At 35.6% G+C, this 21,508-nt stretch overlaps 1 long non-coding RNA gene across 1 annotated transcript; it reads right to left on the bottom strand.

Moving 5' to 3' along the window:
- Positions 1-8,488: 8,488 nt before the first annotated feature.
- On the bottom strand, positions 8,489-21,206 carry LOC143064888 (uncharacterized). The gene is made up of 3 exons (XR_012975344.1): positions 20,959-21,206; positions 18,462-18,569; positions 8,489-8,651 (listed from the first exon to the last, which is right to left on the bottom strand). It is a non-coding gene; the product is annotated as an uncharacterized LOC143064888 (long non-coding RNA).
- Positions 21,207-21,508: the final 302 nt, after the last annotated feature.

Genomic DNA, 21,508 nt, shown 5'->3' with positions numbered 1-21,508 from the left:
CTGTGTGCAATCTGGAGGCTTCTGGGGTTCTAGCTTTTAGGTCAACAAGAAAGTACCCGAAAGGTGTCCTCTTTGCCTCTTCAAATTTCCGGAGAAAGAAGTCCCCTCGAGAAGGATACATCTGTCGGCCAAGAGTCACGATGGGCTGTCGATCAATGGGGTTATTAAAGAGAATGAGATAATGACAGTTTCGTCTCTGGGTGGGGTCTTTGCCAAAGTATAAATTCTGATGAAAAACGACGACCGGTAAATTCCTATGGTGACACCCTACCGTAAACAAATCATTTATTCTGGAGTCTTTGTCCGATGTCGACATGAGGTCATCTAATAGGATCATGTTTCGAATGTTGGGATCGAAAAAATCGTCCCTTTCGAGATCAAAAGGAATTCCACGAATGAATTTAACGCGTGGAAGCACTGCATGTTCGTTGTATTTCCTCGTAAAGAGGTTGCCACCTTTTATACAACCAAACGATCCTGTCTGGACTAGGACTTCACAGTTTTTTTATGTGTTGAAACAAATAAAATAAAATAAGTTTTATCGCAGGAGGTTGGACCGGACACAATCATGGTGAAAGGGTGTCTAAACACGAAAGCCTTCTGCTGCTGCTTTTGCTGCTGCTGCTTCTTTTTCTGCTGCTGCTTTTGCTGCTGCTGCTTCTTTTTCTGCTGCTTCTGTTGCTGCTTTTGCTGCTGCTGGGTAACACCTGGGTGGTATAGTGGCTCATCGGAAGAATGCTTACTTCTTATATGTCTGTGAAGATCGTGCGGCCACACATACACTTAACAGCAAATATTGCAATTAAACATACTCGTAATTTCCTAAATGACAGTGAGTAGTTTCCTCTTATAGATTTACTTCACTTCCTTCGAAAATATAGCAAGAGAAATACATCGTCATCTTTTAGACGACATATTTGAAGATGATCGTATCTCAAAACAAATTCGATGTGATACAATTCATTCCTGGTTACCGTGAAATAGACTGGTTTCCCAAACGTCACGTCCGGGATATCTTCATTTAATCGTATCGACTGGAGAATATGGAGAGATTTTCCCTAACGTACGACTGGTGCACGAAATCGGAACAGAAGTACATACGTCTCGTTTAGGCTTCTAATTCCTGTATGAACGACACCTTCAATGAACATTCCCACGATCCATCCAACGTATAGCGTTTTGCAAGGCGCACTTTGAAATTGCCACGTACGTCATTTGCAAACGATGGATGAAAGCGAGTTTTCGCTATTAATAAATAAACAAAACTCGTCCATAGTGTTAATCCAGTGAAACCTTTAGTATCTCTCTTACAGCTTTGTTATACTCAAAGCCGTATTTAAGGAAATAAACGGAAATAGTAATTGATTGCTTAACGTCCAGTGGCAAATAATTCATGAATGTTTAGAACACGTTACCATAAATACAATAGGTATAGGTCTTGTAAAAGAGGCCACCCCGCGGGATAAAGGGTATATTGGATAGGAACATAAATTTTGCCTTGCAATAGGCTAAAATGTGTTGTGTATAACTATATAAGTACAGTAGACTAATTTATCTTCTATACGGTTGAAATAATTATTATAGTCAATACATTTTTTTGTGTTTCTGTTCTGGTATTGAACTTTTAACTCTTGAAAATTCCGATATACAGTTTCTTTTATCTACAAGTTTTTCAAATATAGAACAACAACTGTAAAATGTTTTGGTTTCTTCGTTCCATATGTCTTTGATATATTTTATGTTACTTTTTAGAAAGGAAGAAAAAAAACAATGGTTTATTTTGAAAAGAAATTTTTGAATTACCAAATAGTCTCATATTAAGAACCTAGTTCTTAGTTTTGGGATTATCTCCCATTTTTTGAAAATTAGATCATGTATAAATCATTTTCTGATAAAATACAGGAATATTTTTAAGATTTAGTCCTTTAATATTTGAACATTTACATAAAAAATACTGATCATTATACTTGTTGTCAAATTGTCGAAGCCAATACTTGCCAATCGTATTCCAGCTTTCTAATGGTTCGTGAAGACCACGAGCAATTTAGTTTTAACGATTTCTATTTTAACAATTAGCAAAATTGATTGGACACTTCATTTGGATGTTTGTTGGTTTTGTTTTGTTTTTGTAAATTAGCGCTGAATGGGCACAAGTTCAGAACGGTCAAAGTGGCGTCACCCAATTTCAAACTTGATCATCAGACTCAGTGTTTTGTGTTAATAAACATTGTGTATTAATTCAATAACATTTGGTTGAGGCAAACTAAATGTAGAGAGCGGAAATTACAGAATAAGCACTACGTCTTTGACCATTTGTAAAGGGGCATAACTCACGAACTATAAAAGAGACGCCCTTCAATTTCAAATTTTATCTGTGTGTTTTAGTAATTGGCATAGTGTATAAGTTGAATTTATAACATTTGGTTGAGGCAAACGGAAACCATTTCTTGGAACGTACCCGACAAACGGACTGGACTGACGGACAAGGGCTAGACTAAACTTCTCCCACGCCTAGCGGCGGGGGCATAAAAAATGTGTTTGATACCCATAATTCGTGACAGTAACATTTATATTCCTTTTTCTTAATTTAAAGTCTTCTTAGACAGCCGATTTCCTTCGTGTGTATCGCCAATTAATATATTTTACACAGAAGCAAAAGAATTAGTTTCGGCAACATGGTTAATCGAAGTGTAAAACCTAAGATTTTCATCCCTAGGTTTACATTTCGATAAACCAGGTTGGCGAAACTATTTCCGTTGCATCTGTGTAAAATGTATCCAGGTACACACACTAATGATATTCACCGCTTAAAAAAACTTTGGTAGAAACTAAAAAATAAAAATATTTCGGTCAAGAAATATGAGAATTAGACATATTTCCCCCCGGAGAGTTTCGGTGTGTAAACTGGGTCGCTGGCTAATAAACCCACCCGTTTACACGACAAAAATTTCTAGGTATAGTGTAAAATGCGTCAAAACTAAATTGATTGCGGTCAAGTTTGTTTCACTTTGTCAAAAAGGTTTTAATGAAGAAGATTTTTGTAAAAGTAATAAACAGCGATGGGTGCAGAGTGAGGAAGAAAGCTCTCTTAATTCTGTGTGCCATGTGAGCTGAAAATCTGTGATAATGCATTTTAATCTGAAATTACCAATTACAATAAAAACTGTGATAACGAATTCCACAAATTCGTTATCACAAATTTAATCAGTTTAAACAAATTCTACAATTCGTTATAACGATAAAATCGTTATAACGAATTTATCGTTATCACAAATTACAAAAAAATGTGATAAGGAATTTAATTCTTAATAACGAATTACAAGATCTGTTATAACGATTTTCACCAATTCATTATCACAAATTTAATCTGTTAAAACGAATTATAAAATTCGAGATAACAATTTAAATTCGTGATTTCGAATTCAAATAATTTTATACTTTTGGGAGGTCCTAAATGGGCTTCCGTAAAAAGCAATAATACTGAATGTTTCACGATTGTCATGTTAATAAGATAAGAAATCCAAAAATTAAAAAGATAAAGACAAATATTTTATGTATTGATATCAAACATTTTAATCCAATTCTCTTTACACGGGAATAGTTCCGCCTACTGCATTGATTGACAGTTTTTCTGATTAATATAAATAGTATTTCTTGGAGAATTCTTGCAGTTGTTATAAACATGTATAAGTAGTTAATTATTTAAGAGGTAGAAGATTCTTTTCAGAATTATCACAGACTTATTACCTAGGGGTTGGGTAAGCGTTTATCAAAGACAAATTCTCGTCCATTTTCGAGAATATACCGTCCACTTTTAAGGGTATGACGTCACTTTAAAGGGTAGTCTGATGCAACATTAAGGTATAGCGTCCAAGTTTAAAACCCAAATATGGCGTCGGTGTCTCGATGTCCGAATCATACGGTCCAACCTCAAATTCGCGTCCCGATTTCATGGTCGACCATGGCGTCCGCGTTAAGGCCCAAATATGGCGTCGGCATTCACACCCAGGTCCAAATATAGCGTCAGCGTCCGACGTCCACCTTTATGGGTTCATTCTGTCCCACAAACACTACTGATAACTCTCCACAAGAGACCAAAATGGCACAGAAATTAACAACTATAGGTCACCGTACGGCCTTCAACAATGAGCACAGCCCATACCGCATAGTCACCTATAACAAGTCCCGAAATTACAATGTGAAACAATTTAAACGAAAAATCTAACGACCTAATTTATATACAAAAAATGAACGAAAAACAAATATATAACATATAAACAAACGACAACCACTGAATTACAGTCTCCTAACTTGGGACAGGCACATACATAGAGAATGTGGCGGGGTTAAACATGTTAGCGGGATCCCAAACCTCCAATAACCTGGGACTTTGGTGTAACAGTACAACATAAGAACGAACTATAAAAATCAGTTGAAAAAGGCTTACTCATCAGATGGAAAAAAATACAAATATATAAGATCCATACAATACATACAGACCCTATATCGAAACCAATATATACTAAGCATTCAGCCAATCAAACAAAATGCATCTTAGAACCAAAGATCATTTTCACACTGTATATGGGTTAGAGATCTTAAAACAGAGTTTTTTTGGACACTGTATATGGGTCAGAGATACAGTTTGTATACAGACTGTATCTAAAAATTAGACCCATAAAGCATACAGAAAATGCATACAGACTGTATATAAGAGCCACAGGCAGTGCACACACGTTATCTTGCAGTAACAGGCAAAACATACAGACTTTTATTTCAACTTGGAACAACTTACAATGCATACATACTGTGTCTCTGATCCATAGACAGTGTTAACCGACTAAATCTAAGATATACCGACAATAGAAGTATCTTAGACTCATAGTCAAAGCATATAAACAATGTATAAAGACTAAGAACGACGTGCAATACATAAACTTAATTTAAAACAAAGAAAATGCATACAGACTGTATCTGGGAAGCACAGACAATGCATTGACTGTGTGTAATCAAAGAACCTTTGTGAGCACGCTCACATACTTCACAGCCCGACATTGTCACTAAGCAAACAAAATTTCAACAGATTATTTAGTTCAAACACGCATGAAATTCTGTTGTGTAATTTCAGAAGATATGCAGAAGTACATTTAGGCCGAAACGGCATAGTTCCTAATTCCTAACAAGAGTACACACGTTGAAATTTCTCGCCTTATTTATGTTGATAGACCTAAACATAAAGTTTTACTACAATTATCACATAAACTTATTAATAACATGACCAAAGAAAATGAGATCAAGGTCATATGACCAAAATGAGGAATACATTTACATCTTACAATCATTCAATACAAATCAGGTCAAGGTCAGATGACACTTGGCACAAAAACTAAACACTGAACAATGAACCTCGAAAATGAGGTCAAGGTCAAATGAGACTGACATCATAAGATATTTCCAGACACCAAATAAAGTTGACCTATTGCATATAGTATTAGAAAAAACGAACAAAACTCAAAAGCTTAACTTTGACCATTGAACCAAGGAAATGAGGTCAAGATCAGATGACACCTGCCAGTTGGACATGTACACCTTACAATCCTTCCATACACCAAATATACAAGACATCTTTCATATAGTTTCTGAGATATAGACTTGACCACCAAAAACTTAACCCTTTTCACTGATCCATGAAATGATGGCGAGGTCAAGTGAAAACTGTCTGATGGGCATGCTGACCAAGGTACGCAAATACTAAACATAGTTACCCATAATATGAGAGAAATTACAAAAACTCTTAACTTTTTTTCAAGTAGTCACTGAACCATGAAAATGAGTTCAAGGACAATGGACATGTGACAGACGGAAACTTCCAAACTTAAGGCATCTGTATTTAAAGTATGGCGCATCCAGGTCGTTCGCCGTCTAAAATATCAAGCTTTTAAGAAGTGAACTAACGCTGTCGCTGTCGCCGCCGGATCACCATTTCTATGTCGAGCTTTCTGCGACAAAAGTCGCAGGCTCGACAAAAACAAGAATGTGTCCATCGTACACCGTTCCCCACTTGCCCTATCATTTTCTTTGTTCAGTGGACCGTGAAATAGGGGAAAAAAACCTTCTTTGGCATTAAGCTTAGAAAAAAACATATTATTGGAAACATATGTACTAAGTTTCAAGTTTATTGGACCTGACCTTCAACAAAAACTACCTTGACCAAAACATTTAACCTGAAGCGAGAAAACGGACGAAGGAGCAGACGCATAGACCGGAAAACTAATGCCCATTTACTATCGTAGGTGGGGCATAAAAAAATTAATCATGATTTTCTGCCAATATGCACATTTACATAGCATGTCCTAACTATCTAAAAAATTCATGAAACTCTGTTGTGGTCTTTAGACAGATTTTATGACAAACTGTTGTAGGAGTATATAGAAAATCAATGAATTGATAATTTCATAATTTCCTCATTATCTACAAAGATTTATAAAACTCTGTTATGTGGTTTCAGAGGAGTTGCAATAACGAGAACAGGACTGACAGACCGATGGATCAAAAACATTGTACCATAAAGAACTTTGTTTGGTTTGGTATAATAAAGGGTCTGCTAAATAATGTAAGGCTGAGATAAATTAGTCATTTGGTCACACCAGTTTTTTGGCGAGGTTCGTTTTGTTCAGTCTGTGATGTTCTTTGTTGTGTTTTGCATTCTGTTGTTTGTTTTTTAATCTTTCTCTTTTTTTTGCCGTGGTTTTGTCAGTTTATTATTGACTTATGTGTTTGAATAAGCCTTTAGTATCTTTCGCCTCTCTCTTCGGTCAATTTGATTATGTGGGACATACAGATTTAGACCCAAACTTGTCTCTGATTGTTTCGTGATTATTGCAGATGTAAATCATACTATAAAATTGAGTATGTAAATGGGGAATGTGTCAAGGAGACAACAACCCGACCATAGAGCAGACAACAGCCGAAGGCCACCGATAGATCTTCAATGTAGCGAGAAACTCCCGCACACGGAGGTGTCCGTCAGCTGGCCCCTAAACAAATATGTATACTAGTTCAGTGATAATGGACGTCATACTAAGCTCCGAATTATACACAAGAAACTAAAATTATAAATCATACAAGACTAACAAAGGTCAGAGGCTCCTAACTTGGGACAGGCGCAAAATTGCGGCGGGATTAAACATGTTTTTGAGATCTCAACCCTCCCCTATACCTGTAGCCAATGTAGAAAAAACAAACGCGAAACAATACGCACAGTAAAACTCAGTTTAAGAGAAGTCCGAGTCCGATGTCAGAATATGAAACAAAAGAAAATAAACAAAATGACAATAATACATAAATAACAACAGACTACTAGCAGTTATTGACATGCCAGAACCAGACCTTAATTAAACTGATTGAAAGATTATGTCTTCATCATATGAATATCAGGCACAATCCCTCCTGTTAGGGGTTTAGTATTATACCGTCATGAAATATACAACCCTCTTATTTACAATATCATTTGGTCAACACCTATTTACAAGGGTCTATTTGATATGATTTTTCTCATTGTTGAAGGCTGTATGGTTGCATATAACTGCTTACGTCCACTTTATTTGAACTTGAGTGGATACATGTAGGCGTCTCATTGGCAATCATACCACATCTCCGTATTTTTACAGTATTGTATCAGTACTGTTACCTAATAACAGGACAAAACAAGACAGCAATTTGACAAAACTAAAGACATACATACTTGATTTTACTTCTCTAAAGATATAAACAAAATTTTCATAGTTCGTATCTGAACATGTACACAGCCATGGGAATTTTAAGGGACTATATTTCAGTGTGCATATATTTAGTAGCTAATCTGGCTACTTCCTGTTTATCAGACCGGTACCTTAGAAAAGAATTGTGACAATATATCCAATCTTTTCATAAACCAGACTAACGTCACTAGGAGCAGCAGTTAGTTGTCATAGATACTCTAGATAGAAAGATAATCTGCCACTTTTATAAAAGGGACTACACATAGTTTTTGAAAGGGTATAATCGGTTTGTGCCAAAATTACTTTCTTTAGTCCAGAAACTCATTTGTGCTAAATGGTAATCTCCACCCACATTTAGGACTGGCAGTTATTTGTTGTTTTTATCAACAGCTTGCACTTTTTCTAAATTATATTTGCTTCTTTTAAGACTGACCAAAACTGTTTTTTTACCATTGTGGTTTGATTAAGGTAGTGTATATCAAACAGCTGTTGGAAATATTTTGGACAACCCTCTTATTTACAATATCATTTGATCAACACCTAGTGGTCTTTGGTGGTATCTCGCATAACATTAATAAGGTCTTTTTTAAAAGGCAACTTGAAATTATTGGTCCCATATTTATGTGCTATAGCAAATGTATGGGCTGCTGATCTGCATATATGATAGCAATATATTCTTATGTTTTGAATGACCCCTTATTTCTTCACTCCACTTTATAAGATAGAAATAAATGTTATTCCATATTTTATTGGATTTTTTAAAGGTATCATAATTTAGACATAAAGACAAAACTAAGCACAGTGAAAAAAGTCTACTCTGTCCTGTAAAGTTTGAGATGTTTTTGTTGTTCAATCTTTGTCACTTGTATGGAAACACTAAATCTTGATAACCTACAACAGAAATATTATCACTTTTATTTCAATTCAATTGTTGCAGTTATCATGCATGTAATAGAGAAAATGATAAATTAGACCAGATCTCCACATTAATAATATCAAAACTAGAGGCTTCAATGAGCCTGTGTCACTCACATGATACTTTTATTTACAATTGATGCATGATACAGAAATTGTCCATACCAACCGTCAGTATTTACCATACAATACAGTACTTCTATACACTGTCTGTATACAGTATTTGTCGGATTTTGTCCATACCTATCGTCGATGTTTGACATAAAATACAATACTCCTATATACCGTATATCAACAGTATTTGTCTATACCTACCGTCGGTGGTTAACATACAATACAGTCCTCCTATATACCGTCTATCAACAGTATTTGTCTATACCTACCGTCAGTGGTTAACATACGATATAGTACTCCTTTGCACCATCCATCAACAGTATTTGTCTATACCTACCGTCGGTGGTTAACATACAATATAGTGCTCTCATAAACCGTCTATCAACAGTATTTGTCTATACCTACTGTCGGAAGTTAACATACAATATAGTACTCCTATATACCATCTATCAACAGTATATGTCTATACCTACCGTCGGTGGTTAACATACAATATAGTGCTCCCATATACCGTCTATCAACAGTATTTGTCTATACCTACCGTCGGTAGTTAACATACAATATAGTGTTCCTATCTACCGTGTATCAACAGTATGTGTCTATACCTACTGTCGGTGGTTAACATACAATATAGTGCTCCTATATACTGTCTATCAACAGTATTTGTCTATACCTACCGTCTGTAGTTAACATACAATATAGTGCTCCTATATACCATCTATCAACAGTATTTGTCTATACCTACCGTCGGTGGTTAACATACAATATAGTGCTCCTATATACCGTCTATCAACAGTATTTGTCTATACCTACTGTCGGTAGTTAACATACAATATAGTTCTCCTATATACCGTTTATCAACAGTATTTGTCTATACCTACCGTCGCTGGTTAACATACAATATAGTGCTCTTTGATACCGTCTATCAACAGTATCTGTCTATACCTACTGTCGGTAGTTGCTCCTATATACCGTCTATCACCAGTATTTGTCTATACCTACCGTCGGTGGTAAACATAAGATATAGTGCTCCTACATACCGTCTATCAACAGTATTAGTCTATACCTACCGTCAGTGGTTAACATGCAATACAGTGCTCCTATATACCGTCTATCACCAGTATTTGTCTATACCTACCGTCGGTGGTTAACATACAATATAGTGCTCCCATATACCGTATCTCAACAGTATTTGTCTATACCTACTGTCGGTAGTTAACATACAATATAGTGCTCCTATATACCATCTATCAACAGTATATGTCTATACCTACCGTCGGTGTTTAACATACAATATAATGCTCCCATATACCGTCTATCAACAGTATTTGTCTATACCTACCGTCGGTGGTTAACATACAATATAGTGCTCCCATAAACCGTCTATCAACAGTATTTGTCTATACCTACTGTCGGTAGTTAACATACAATATAGTGCTTCTATATACCGTCTATCAACAGTATTTGTCTATACCTACTGTCGGAAGTTAACATACAATATAGTACTCCTATATACCATCTATCAACAGTATATGTCTATACCTACCGTCGGTGGTTAACATACAATATAGTGCTCCCATATACCGTCTATCAACAGTATTTGTCTATACCTACCGTCGGTAGTTAACATACAATATAGTGTTCCTATATACCGTGTATCAACAGTATGTGTCTATACCTACTGTCGGTGGTTAACATACAATATAGTGCTCCTATATACTGTCTATCAACAGTATTTGTCTATACCTACCGTCTGTAGTTAACATACAATATAGTGCTCCTATATACCATCTATCAACAGTATTTGTCTATACCTACCGTCGGTGGTTAACATACAATATAGTGCTCCTATATACCGTCTATCAACAGTATTTGTCTATACCTACAGTCGGTAGTTAACATACAATATAGTGCTCCTATATACCGTTTATCAACAGTATTTGTCTATACCTACCGTCGCTGGTTAACATACAATATAGTGCTCTTTGATACCGTCTATCAACAGTATCTGTCTATACCTACTGTCGGTAGTTGCTCCTATATACCGCCTATCACCAGTATTTGTCTATACCTACCGTCGGTGGTAAACATAAGATATAGTGCTCCTACATACCGTCTATCAACAGTATTAGTCTATACCTACCGTCAGTGGATAACATACAATATAGTGCTCCCATATACCGTCTATCAACAGTATTTGTATATACCTACTGTCGGTAGTTAACATACAATATAGTGCTCCTATATACCGTCTATCACCAGTATTTGTCTATACCTACCGTCGGTGGTTAACATACAATATAGTGCTCCCATATACCGTCTATCAACAGTATTTGTATATACCTACTGTCGGTAGTTAACATACAATATAGTGCTCCTATATACCATCTATCAACAGTATATGTCTATACCTACCGTCGGTGGTTAACATACAATATAATGCTCCCATATACCGTCTATCAACAGTATTTGCCTATACCTACCGTCAGTGGTTAACATACAATACAGTCCTCCTATATACCGTCTATCAACAGTATTTGTCTATACCTACCGTCAGTGGTTAACATACGATATAGTACTCCTTTGCACCATCCATCAACAGTATTTGTCTATACCTACCGTCGGTGGTTAACATACAATATAGTGCTCTCATAAACCGTCTATCAACAGTATTTGTCTATACCTACTGTCGGAAGTTAACATACAATATAGTACTCCTATATACCATCTATCAACAGTATATGTCTATACCTACCGTCGGTGGTTAACATACAATATAGTGCTCCCATATACCGTATCTCAACAGTATTTGTCTATACCTACTGTCGGTAGTTAACATACAATATAGTGCTCCTATATACCATCTATCAACAGTATATGTCTATACCTACCGTCGGTGTTTAACATACAATATAATGCTCCCATATACCGTCTATCAACAGTATTTGTCTATACCTACCGTCGGTGGTTAACATACAATATAGTGCTCCCATAAACCGTCTATCAACAGTATTTGTCTATACCTACTGTCGGTAGTTAACATACAATATAGTGCTTCTATATACCGTCTATCAACAGTATTTGTATATACCTACTGTCGGTAGTTAACATACAATATAGTGCTCCTATATACCGTCTATCACCAGTATTTGTCTATACCTACCGTCGGTGGTTAACATACAATATAGTGCTCCCATATACCGTCTATCAACAGTATTTGTATATACCTACTGTCGGTAGTTAACATACAATATAGTGCTCCTATATACCATCTATCATGTCTATACCTACCGTCGGTGTTTAACATACAATATAATGCTCCCATATACCGTCCATCAACAGTATTTGTCTATACCTACCGTCGGTGGTTAACATACAATATAGTGCTCCCATAAACCGTCTATCAACAGTATTTGTCTATACCTACTGTCGGTAGTTAACATACAATATAGTGCTTCTATATACCGTCTATCAACAGTATTTGTCTATACCTACTGTCGGAAGTTAACATACAATATAGTACTCCTATATACCATCTATCAACAGTATATGTCTATACCTACCGTCGGTGGTTAACATACAATATAGTGCTCCCATATACCGTCTATCAACAGTATTTGTCTATACCTACTGTCGGTAGTTAACATACAATATAGTGTTCCTATATACCGTGTATCAACAGTATGTGTCTATACCTACTGTCGGTGGTTAAAATACAATATAGTGCTCCTATATACTGTCTATCAACAGTATTTGTCTATACCTACCGTCTGTAGTTAACATACAATATAGTGCTCCTATATACCATCTATCAACAGTATTTGTCTATACCTACCGTCGGTGGTTAACATACAATATAGTGCTCCTATATACCGTCTATCAACAGTATTTGTCTATACCTACAGTCGGTAGTTAACATACAATATAGTGCTCCTATATACCGTTTATCAACAGTATTTGTCTATACCTACCGTCGCTGGTTAACATACAATATAGTGCTCTTTGACACCGTCTATCAACAGTATCTGTCTATACCTACTGTCGGTAGTTGCTCCTATATACTGCCTATCACCAGTATTTGTCTATACCTACCGTCGGTGGTAAACATAAGATATAGTGCTCCTACATACCGTCTATCAACAGTATTAGTCTATACCTACCGTCAGTGGATAACATACAATATAGTGCTCCCATATACCGTCTATCAACAGTATTTGTATATACCTACTGTCGGTAGTTAACATACAATATAGTGCTCCTATATACCGTCTATCACCAGTATTTGTCTATACCTACCGTCGGTGGTTAACATACAATATAGTGCTCCCATATACCGTCTATCAACAGTATTTGTATATACCTACTGTCGGTAGTTAACATACAATATAGTGCTCCTATATACCATCTATCAACAGTATATGTCTATACCTACCGTCGGTGGTTAACATACAATATAATGCTCCCATATACCGTCTATCAACAGTATTTGCCTATACCTACCGTCGGTGGTTAACATACAATACAGTCCTCCTATATACCGTCTATCAACAGTATTTGTCTATACCTACCGTCAGTGGTTAACATACGATATAGTACTCCTTTGCACCATCCATCAACAGTATTTGTCTATACCTACCGTCGGTGGTTAACATACAATATAGTGCTCTCATAAACCGTCTATCAACAGTATTTGTCTATACCTACTGTCGGAAGTTAACATACAATATAGTACTCCTATATACCATCTATCAACAGTATATGTCTATACCTACCGTCGGTGGTTAACATACAATATAGTGCTCCCATATACCGTCTATCAACAGTATTTGTCTATACCTACCGTCGGTAGTTAACATACAATATAGTGTTCCTATCTACCGTGTATCAACAGTATGTGTCTATACCTACTGTCGGTGGTTAACATACAATATAGTGCTCCTATATACTGTCTATCAACAGTATTTGTCTATACCTACCGTCTGTAGTTAACATGCAATATAGTGCTCCTATATACCATCTATCAACAGTATTTGTCTATACCTACCGTCGGTGGTTAACATACAATATAGTGCTCCTATATACCGTCTATCAACAGTATTTGTCTATACCTACTGTCGGTAGTTAACATACAATATAGTGCTCCTATATACCGTTTATCAACAGTATTTGTCTATACCTACCGTCGCTGGTTAACATACAATATAGTGCTCTTTGATACCGTCTATCAACACTATCTGTCTATACCTACTGTCGGTAGTTGCTCCTATATACCGTCTATCACAAGTATTTGTCTATACCTACCGTCGGTGGTAAACATAAGATATAGTGCTCCTACATACCGTCTATCAACAGTATTAGTCTATACCTACCGTCAGTGGTTAACATGCAATACAGTGCTCCTATATACCGTCTATCACCAGTATTTGTCTATACCTACCGTCGGTGGTTAACATACAATATAGTGCTCCCATATACCGTATCTCAACAGTATTTGTCTATACCTACTGTCGGTAGTTAACATACAATATAGTGCTCCTATATACCATCTATCAACAGTATATGTCTATACCTACCGTCGGTGTTTAACATACAATATAATGCTCCCATATACCGTCTATCAACAGTATTTGTCTATACCTACCGTCGCTGGTTAACATACAATATAGTGCTCCCATAAACCGTCTATCAACAGTATTTGTCTATACCTACTGTCGGTAGTTAACATACAATATAGTACTCCTATATACCATCTATCAACAGTATATGTCTATACCTACCGTCGGTGGTTAACATACAATATAGTGCTCCCATATACCGTCTATCAACAGTATTTGTCTATACCTACCGTCGGTAGTTAACATACAATATAGTGTTCCTATATACCGTGTATCAACAGTATGTGTCTATACCTACTGTCGGTGGTTAACATACAATATAGTGGTCCTATATACTGTCTATCAACAGTATTTGTCTATACCTACCGTCTGTAGTTAACATACAATATAGTGCTCCTATATACCATCTATCAACAGTATTTGTCTATACCTACCGTCGGTGGTTAACATACAATATAGTGCTCCTATATACCGTCTATCAACAGTATTTGTCTATACCTACAGTCGGTAGTTAACATACAATATAGTGCTCTTATATACCGTTTATCAACAGTATTTGTCTATACCTACCGTCGCTGGTTAACATACAATATAGTGCTCTTTGATACCGTCTATCAACAGTATCTGTCTATACCTACTGTCGGTAGTTGCTCCTATATACCGCCTATCACCAGTATTTGTCTATACCTACCGTCGGTGGTAAACATAAGATATAGTGCTCCTATATACCGTCTATCAACAGTATTTGTCTATACCTACCGTCGGTGTTTAACATACAATATAGTGCTCCCATAAACCGTCTATCAACAGTATTTGTCTATACCTACTGTCGATAGTTAACATACAATATAGTGCTCCTATATACCATCTATCAACAGTATATGTCTATACCTACCGTCGGTGGTTAACATACAATATAGTGCTCCCATATACCGTCTATCAACAGTATTTGTCTATACCTACCGTCGGTAGTTAACATACAATATAGTGCTCCTATATACCGTGTATCAACAGTATGTGTCTATACCTACTGTCGGTAGTTAACATACAATATAGTGCTCCTATATACTGTCTATCAACAGTATTTGTCTATACCTACCGTCGGTAGTTAACATACAATATAGTGCTCCTATATACCATCTATCAACAGTATTTGTCTATACCTACCGTCGGTGGTTAACATACAATATAGTGCTCCTATATACCGTCTATCAACAGTATTTGTCTATACCTACCGTCGGTAGTTAACATACAATATAGTGCTCCTATATACCGTTTATCAACAGTATTTGTCTATACCTACCGTCGCTGGTTAACATACAATATAGTGCTCTTTGATACCGTCTACCAACAGTATCTGTCTATACCTACTGTCGGTAGTTGCTCCTATATACCGTCTATCACCAGTATTTGTCTATACCTACCGTCGGTGGTTAACATAAGATATACTGCTCCTATTTACTGTCTATAAAAAGTATTTGGCTATACCTACCGTCAGTGGTTAACATACAATATAGTGCTCCTATATACCGTCTATCAACAGTATTTGTCTATACCTACCGTCGGTGGTTAACATACAATATAGTGCTCCCATATACCGTCTATCAACAGTATTTGTCTATTATACCTACTGTCGGTAGTTAACATACAATATAGTGCTTCTATATACCGTCTATCAACAGTATTTGTCTATACCTACCGTCGGTGGTTAACATACAATATAGTGCTCCTACAATGTATATACCGTCTATCAACAGTATTTGTCTATACCTACCGTCGGTGGTTAACATACAATATGGTGCTCCCATATACCGTCTATCAACAGTATTTGTCTATACCTACTGTCGGTAGTTAACATACAATATAGTGCTCCTATATACCATCTATCAACAGTATATGTCTATACCTACCGTCGGTGGTTAACATACAATATAATGCTCCCATATACCGTCTATCAACAGTATTTGTCTATACCTACCGTCGGTAGTTAATATACAATATAGTGCTCCTATATACCGTCTATCAACAGTATTTGTCTATAGCTACCGTCGGTAGTTAACATACAATATAGTTCTCCTATATCCCGTCTATCAACAGTATTTGTCTATACCTACCGTTGGTGGTTAACATACAATATAGTGCTCCTATATACCGTCTATCAACAGTATTTGTCTATACCTACCGTCAGTGGTTAACATACAATATAGTGCTCCCATATACCGTTGATGTCTATCAACAGTATTTGTCTATACCTACTGTCGGTAGTTAACATACAATATAGTGCTCCTATATACCATCTATCAACAGTATATGTCTATACCTACCGTCGGTGGTTAACATACAATATAGTGCTCCCATATACCGTCTATCAACAGTATTTGTCTATACCTACCGTCGGTGGTTAACATACAATATAGTGCTCCTATATACCGTCTATCAACAGTATGTGTCTATACCTACTGTCGGTAGTTAACATACAATATAGTGCTCCCATATACCGTCTATCAACAGTATTTGTCTATACCTACCGTCGGTGGTTAACATACAATATAGTGCTCCTATATACCGTCTATCAACAGTATTTGTCTATACCTACCGTCAGTGGTTAACATACAATATAGTGCTCCCATATACCGTTGATGTCTATCAACAGTATTTGTCTATACCTACTGTCGGTAGTTAACATACAATATAGTGCTCCTATATACCATCTATCAACAGTATATGTCTATACCTACCGTCGGTGGTTAACATACAATATAGTGCTCCCATATACCGTCTATCAACAGTATTTGTCTATACCTACCGTCGGTGGTTAACATACAATATAGTGCTCCTATATACCGTCTATCAACAGTATGTGTCTATACCTACCGTCGGTGGTTAACATGGAATATAGTGCTCCTATATACCGTCTATCAACAGTATTTGTTTATACCTACTGTCGGAGGTTAACATAGAATATAGTGCTCCTATATACCAAGAGGGATAACGGATCTGCATCTAGAATTTATCATGCTGCCCTTTTTTTGGATTTTTAAAATTCTTGTTATCCCTCAATTTTCACATTCATCCCAAATAATACAACAGTAGTCAATTAGGGGCAGAACACCCATTGTATTATGTTTTCTTGCAGATATAAAAAAAAATGTATTTAAGAAAGATGGTATATTCTGGATGATATATTAGCACAACCTTGGTCAATTTGATTTCTCCAGTTACTTAGTGGGCTGTCAATTTTGAAACTAATATTTTTTCACATGAAGAATTTTGTAATACTTTAATTTATTATCAAGTTTGGTTGAAAAGTCTGAATAGTTTCTGCTTTGTTCCAGTAATCAAACATTTTGTTTCATTTGCATCTATGAACATGTTATTCATTTTACACCACTCTTCAACCCTGTATAAATCTTCTTGAACATCATCATTTATATTTTCTAGATGTTTCCCCCTGATTTATGAATAGTGGTGTCATCAGCATATACAACGATATAGGTCTGTTTCACAATTTTTAATGCATAAGGGAAGGTCATTTATAAATAGCACAAACAATAGAGGACAAGGTATAGAACATTGGGGAACACCAAATTTTACATGTTGTTGTTCAGAGTTAACATTACAAATGTATACCTTTTGTTATTCAGGTACGACTTAAAAAAACTAACAGTAGTCTCACTAAATCCATACATGTCGAGCTTTAAACAAAGAAAGTCATATTCTACCAAATCAAAAGCTTTTTTTCAAATCTTAATAAAATTGCTAGGTTTAAATTACCATCTTTCATTTCTTGCAACCATGTGTCAATGATATTAAATAAATATCAAGCTCAATCCAGTATATATTCCAAGTTATGGACAAATGATAATGCTATTAAAAATACCAAATCATAACCAGTGCTTTTCTCTTTTTCTATTTACAGTATATGACTAGGTAATAATGATTACTTTTTTCAACTATTTTCATACTTTTTTGTTTCCTCTGCTTTTGTATCAAGGGCATAATTGTTTATGGCAAACTAAGCATCTGCATAATCAAACTATTCCTAACTATACTCTACCTCAAATTCTGGAAACTGCAGAATTTTTGTCATAGCAGTCTTATGGTAGCTGAACTATTTCTATTTTTTGTAAATCTGGATTAATAAGTCTTTTGTCACATTCTGGGGCTATAGAAAAAAAACATTACAGAATTATCAAAATTATGTGTGTATAATGTTTGTGTACAGTCATTCAACTAAACTAGAGGCTCTCAAGAGCCTGTGTCGCTCACCTGTTAATGTGTTTACTGATGTCGGCCATCTTTGTTGGTAGGTGGGGTCATTAGACACTCTTTTTAAAAATAGATACCCTAGCTAGTATTATGATTGTGGCCAAGTTTGGTTAAATTTGGCCAAGTAGTTTTAGAAAAGATTTTTATACAAGTTACAAAAATGAGGAAAAGTTGTTTAATATTGACTCTAAAGGGCAATAACTCCTTAGGGGGTCCTCTAACAATTTTGATCATGCTGACTTATTTGTAGATCTTACTTTGCTGAACATTATTGCTGTTTACAGTTTATCTCTATCTATAATAGTATTCAAGATAATAACCAAAAACTGCAAAATTTTCTTAAAATAACCAATTTAAGGGCAGCAACCCAACAACAGGTTGTCCAATTCAACTGAAAATTTGTGAGGGGATATATCTTATTCTGATGGACATTAAAATCTTGAAAGATTTGCCCTAAATGTCTTGGTTTCAAAGATATAAAGCAAAAACTGCATTTTACCACTATGTTCTAATTTTAGCCATGTCGGCCATTTTGTTTGGTAGGCTGGGTCATCTGACACATTTTTTAAACTATAAACCACAATGATAATTGTCGCCAAGTTTGATTAAATTTGGCAAAGTAGTTTTAGAGAAGAAGATTTTTAGAAAAGTTACAAAAAATGATGAAAAGTTGTTAAAAATTGACTATAAAGGGCAATAACTCCTTATGGGTCGACTGGCAAATTTGGTCATGTTGACTTATTTGTAGGTCTTACTCGGCTGAACATTATTGCTGTTTACAGTTTATCTCTATCTATAATAGTATTCAAGATAATACCCAAAAACTGCAAAATTTCCTTAAAATAACCATTTCAGGGGCAGCAACCCAACAACAGGTTGTCCGATTCGTCTGAAAATTTCAGGGCAGATAGATCTTCACCTGATAAACAATTTTACCCCCATGTCAGATTTGCTCTAAATGCTTTGGTTTTTGAGTTATAAGCCAAAAACTGCATTTTACCCCTATGTTCTATTTTTAGCCATGGCGGCCATCTTGGTTGGTTTGACGGGTCACGCCACACATTTTTTAAACTATATATCCCAAGGATGATTGTGGCCAAGTTTAGTAGAATTTGGCCCAGTAGTTTCAGAGGAGAAGATTTTTGTAAAAGTTTACGGACGACGGACGCAGGACGACGGACGACGGACGCCAAGTGATGAGAAAAGCTCACTTGACCTTTCAGGTCAGGTGAGCTAAAAAGGACAAAAATTATTTTTTTGTGTATAAATAAATAATTGTGATTTTAATGTCTTAATATTATAAAAAAAACTTCAAAAGATTAAATTTAAATTATAATCTAAACATGAAAGAGCACATATAAATCAACCTTTTACTCAGGTTTATATCTAAAACCAGTTATAACTAGCTATAATATCTTTGACTTCACAAATATCATCATCTAATTTTACAACTCAGTATTTATTTGGTGGCACTTCCTGCACACTAAGTATGTTATGCCTTAGGTTTAATTTTGATGCAATCACATTTCAGAAGGTGCATGTCTTGAACTGTTTTAATGAATAAATTACAGTTTTAAAATCAGTTTAGGCTGACCTGAGGTCAATAGTCTTAAACAATGTCATCAAACTATCAGTTTTACTGTAATATATTGATATTGTGACATTTATGGGAAAGAGCATATGAGTTAGTCATATTGGTCAATACAATGGAAAGTTTATAGCTGAGACTACTATAACACTATGTGTTATACTAGTAGTCTCAGTTTATAACTATGTTAATGTTAATTATATACATGACATAATAATTAAATCATTTAAAAAACTATTCCAAAGATTTCTCTCAAATCATGTTTACATTTTTTTAGAGAAGAGTCTGTCTGAAATATATTCAGGGGTAGTCCAAATAATTATGACTTCTTAAAAAGCTATATTATGGGGGAAAAGGGGGGGGGGGGGTCTATTATGTTTTTTTCATACAGGAGGAAGACGTCAAAGCAAAAAAAAAACCCAACAAAACAAAATAAAATAATAGCCTGTCAAGACGTCCTTATATCATAATAATTTGGTCTAATTTTGGGATAATACATTTAACTTCCTTTGATGTCGGGGAGGGGATAAGTTTTGACGATTAATTATTCTTGAAACTAACAATAATTATTTCTTATTGTTACTTTGTTAAGCGAGCGCGATGTGTGGTTCTCGAGTTATTTTAAAAAAAAGGGGGGGGGGGTTGTTACTATATCAAATTTACCCAGTTTGGAGACAATAAATATTTAAAATCTAACCATAAACTCCAATGTTCCTGCTTTTTTTAGCAGAACAAACACGATGGCATTCTCGTCTCTGTTATAATCAATAGTTAACTCATTTCTTCTTCCAGGTTATTTCTTAATCAATTATGATTATCAGCTGTCTATCTATTTACCATGTTTATGTTAAACTGGTCCGTAATTCCATCGTAGTGTATCGATAAGTGAACTCAACAGTGATCCAGTTTATTAAACGTCTGTAAACCGAGGTATATAATATACAAGGTTCCTGAGTCAGTAACCGTAACTATCCCCGTGCTTTGTGCGCATGCGCAAGAAACACCAACAATAAGGATAAAACAGGGTACACAGTTCCGTAATTTCGTATATTTTTCTTATCTTCATACTAAAGAGCTCCAAAAGTAGGCGTGCTTAGGTGCACTGGGCGGGTCTAAAAACCGACTCTCGGTGGTTAACGTCTCTCGATGGTTAACTTTAAGTGCCTACCTACTTTTACTATCAAACTCGGATGAGGACATGCAGGTTATGTTGAACACCGTTAACACCTACTCTAAGGACCATCAAT

This window comes from Mytilus galloprovincialis, chromosome 2, assembly GCF_965363235.1.
Source record: "Mytilus galloprovincialis chromosome 2, xbMytGall1.hap1.1, whole genome shotgun sequence".
Classification (NCBI taxonomy): Eukaryota; Metazoa; Mollusca; class Bivalvia; order Mytilida; family Mytilidae; genus Mytilus; species Mytilus galloprovincialis.
The sequence above is the reverse complement of the archived record's forward strand: the minus strand, read 5'-3'. Positions and strand labels throughout refer to the sequence as shown.